We start from the raw sequence: 4,298 nt of genomic DNA on the forward strand, positions 1-4,298 counted from the left end.
GCAAGAACTCATGAGTGAGGGATTTCAGGAGTTTCAGAGTTTAATTAAAACGCAAGAGAACACTGCAAAGGCTGCAAAAGCAAGGAGAGAGGGCTGGCAGAAAGTTGCTGACAAATCAAACTCGTAGGTAATTTAATAATAATAATAATAATGGATTGGGTTTATATAGCGCTTTCCAAGGCACCCAAAGCGCTTTACGATACCACTATTCATTCACTCTCACATTCACACACTGGTGGAGGCAGCTACGGTTGTAGCCACAGCTGCCCTGGGACAGACTGACAGAAGCCAGGCTGCCATATCGCGCCATCGGCCCCTCTGGCCAACACCAGTAGGCGGTAGGGTAGATCTATCATATGACACTATATTGTCCAATATTATATGGCATTATATTATATTATAATATGTTATATTATATCCCCTTTCACATTAGAGCCACAACAGGACCCACAAGAACATGGGAACAAGTAAAAGTGGAATACAGGAGTATTCTACAGAATGGTAATATTTATCTCTTAGATTGCTGTTCGTCTCTTGGCAAGGTAATACTGGCCTGTAATACTCTGTTAGTTTGTTCATAACAGCAACCAAGAAAAGGGCAGAGGAAAAAAAGACAGGTGGTGGTCCTGCACCCCCTCGTCAACAAGTTGGTTAAGTAAATAATACCCTCACGGGGATATCGATATCTCTCAATGAGCACACTGTCGCGCTGAGCTAAAGGATCCTGTCTATCCCGCAATATACGCTGAATTCTGAGGACTCTCCTTATCAATCTTGCACCTTCCACAATGGGTTGGTCGCGTATACGGACAGGACATGGCTGCGACAGGCTTCCCAAATCCACCTTCGCTTTTATAGCCGTGGTCTCTCATCTTGATTACACGAAGTAATTTACAATTACTACTCTGAAATATGAATTACATCTGTAATAATCACATACATGTAATAGAATGTTAATAGTACATTTCCCTTTTTTAGGAAATGACCTGTATGTATCTGTGTGACATCAATAAAAGGATCAAGTGCTGCATTATCTTTAGTTACATTGATGTTATTTATTTATGGTGAAACAGTGGTAAAATATCGCTGTTGCTTTCGTATAAATGAAGCGGACATACCTGCGTGGCCGCGATCTAATCCTGTTTACATAAAGTAATCCTGCTCCCGAGCAGGTTTACGCTTACGGCTCTGTTGCTATGACAGCAAGTCCCGGATGAGCTTCGGGGAACCGAACGATCCAGGATCACGCGAAATCGTCAACAATCAAATCCAGCTAACTTACTTAGCGAGGTACGAAGAACGGACCCCTGGACACTAAACACGGACACACAGGTGAGCTGCTTACTGGAAGGAGGCGGGATTTAATGCCTAAAGAGTGTGAGAGGGTCACACCTTCATGTGCTGGTTTACAAATATGTCATCTGACTGCTCAGACTGAACCTGTTTACCTGGTTAAAACCTGTAAAACTGGGTTTTCTGAGCTTCCCGCTTGAAAATGACATGTAGAAAATGAATTTAGTATTTTTTTTTTCTTACACTCTGACTAAACTAAATTTAAAAGTAGAATGGGAGGGAGAGCCTTCAGTTTTCAGGCCCCTCTTCTGTGGAACCAGCTTCCAGTTTGGATTCGGGAGACAGACACTATCTCTACTTTTAAGATTAGGCGTCAAACTTTCCTTTTTGCTAAAGCATATAGTTAGGGCTGGACCAGGTGACCCTGAATCCTCCCTTAGTTATGCTGCAATAGATGTAGGCTGCCGGGGGATTCCCATGATGCATTGAGTTTTTCCTTTCCAGTCACCTTTCTCACTCACTATGTGTTAACAGACCTCTCTGCATTGAATCATATCTGTTATTAACCTCTGTCTCTCTTCCACAGCATGTCTTTATCCTGTCTTCCTTCTCTCACCCCAACCAATCACAGCAGATGGCCCCGCCCCTCCCTGAGCCTGGTTCTGCCGGAGGTTTTTTCCTCTTAAAAGGGAGTTTTTCCTTCCCACTGTCGCCAAAGTGCTGCTCATAGGGGGTCATATGATTGTTGGGTTTGTCTCTGTATCTATGAAGCGCCTTGAGGCGACTTTTGTTGTGATTTGGCGCTATATAAATAAAATTGAATTGAATTGAATTAAACAATCTTGGCATCAAATTAAAGCTAACACTTGTGAGATTTGATCAGAGGTGTAAATACTACAGCAGATGTGACTGTGTCAGAGTTCCTGAGGCTGGAACATAAAAAACGTTTGTAGATTTTCTTCAACTAAGTTATTTTTTATTTTATTTTATTTAACAAGTAGGGTGACCATATTTAATTTCCAAAGGAAGAATACACTTGGCACAGTCATAATGAACTTTAATTATACTGTTTGCTTAAAGAAGTTTTTAACATAAAAATGATGCTTTCTCTGTACGGTTAATGAATCGTGAAATTTAAAAAAAAAAAAAACGTCTTATAGGCTTTTCAAGTCAACAAGTTAAAAAAAGAAGACTTTTGGTCACCAATTTATAGCCACTTTGAAAATATGATTCCCTTCCCATTTAACCAGGAATCAACATGTGAACATTATCTGTGCAAGTAATGATGCTGCTGAAGTGAAACCATGGAAAATTACAGCACTGTTAATGACTACATAGCCATTTGGCACATTTTGCCAATGTGATGGTGTGATGCATTTTGTAATGGTGATTTATTATGTCAGAATCAGAATACATTATTGATCTCTCTCTCTCTTTACTAGTCCCCCCTAGGGACCCCAAAGCGCTTTACACACCCAGTCATCCACCCATTCACTCTCACATTCACAGACCGGTGGAGGCAAGCTACAGTTGTAGCCACAGCTGCCCTGAAGAAGTAACTATATAATTAATTGCCCAACACTGGTCATTATAAACTGTATTTTGCAGACAGAGTTACAGGACTCTCTCCCAGACCACAGACTCATAATACAAGTCAGAGCTTTATTAAGAAAAAAAAGAAAAGAAAGAAAAAAAAAAGATGTTTTCAAAATTGGAATTTAAGTTATTTTTACTTCCAATAGTGTTTACATATTTTTTTTCATTGTAAGTGGGCTAAAGCATAAACATAAATGTAAATGCTGTAATTTGATTATTTTAGTGAACCATGTAACTTGGATGGATTCAATGCTGGCCTGACGACAGTGCACACCTCTGATGTTGCTCACCGTGGTCCAAGGGATCACTCAGAGAGTTTGTGTGTTTGCTCAGACACATGAAAAATTAGAGGGAACATTGGTTGGTGCCAACCTGCAATAGAAATGTGAGATCAACTAAATATTTAGAATTGTGTGATTTGAAATGTAAATAGATGCTGTGTTACTGTAGGTGACAATATGTCATGATATTGTATATATTATATGTTTGTTACGTCTCCTCGAGGGCAGGAGGGGATAACACAACAACTCCGGAAACTCGGTACAGGTGTTATGAAAAAGGTTTAATGGCAGCGCTCTCACAAAATAAATAACCTAGATTCAAACAACAAATGTGGGGGAGAAAGGGACAGTTAGGTTGTGCCAAAAAAAACACCAAAAAGACAAAACCAAAACTTAGCTGAGCTGAGCTATTATCCTAGAAAAGCAACAAACAGGAGAGAAAGACCCTAAACCTCAACTTAAAACAAGCTCAAAATTACATGGGTGGCACCAACCTACTTACCTAGTGTTTCTAACAAAAAGACTCTACGTGAGTAAGTGTATGGTGTCCCCAAACTTACCTAGTCCACTTTACTCCCACCACAATCATCAAACAAAAGACAGCCTGCAGAGAACCATCACACATGTCCCAAACAATTCAAAGGCAGGAAGAGAGCCACACAGCCACAGGTGAGTCTCCTTATCAAGGTGTGCACTCCTGGATTGTCCAATCAGGGCCTCCCTCCTCTAATTAGTTGGACGTCCCCAGATTGACATCAGCCTGCAGTCTGCAACCTAAGGGAACGGCAAACAAAAGGAGAGGGAAAGAAAATATGCAGCCTGCAGACACGTAACAATGTTACACTCACATAACATAACATAATGTAATGTCTTCATATTTCTGACCAGGTGATTGTGGGAAAACGTGATTAACATATTTTTCTTGTTTGTGGATGAAAAAAGCAACGCTTATAAGGCTAAATAATTACTCGTCCTGTATCGACAGACAGAAGAGGGTCCCAGGGCCCAGGTCCATATCAGTACTGTGTGGCTACTACTGGCATGTCCATCGAACTGGAGGTTCTCCTGGAAAGTTGAGAAAGTCTCTATATTGATACAAAAATGTGACACAACAATTTCAGATAGAAA

Source organism: Aulonocara sp. 'chitande type north' Nkhata Bay, linkage group LG3, assembly GCF_057382095.1.
Source record: "Aulonocara sp. 'chitande type north' Nkhata Bay isolate Kocher_YH1m ecotype deep benthic linkage group LG3, A_spYH_male_GT1.1, whole genome shotgun sequence".
Taxonomy (NCBI): Eukaryota; Metazoa; Chordata; class Actinopteri; order Cichliformes; family Cichlidae; genus Aulonocara; species Aulonocara sp. 'chitande type north' Nkhata Bay.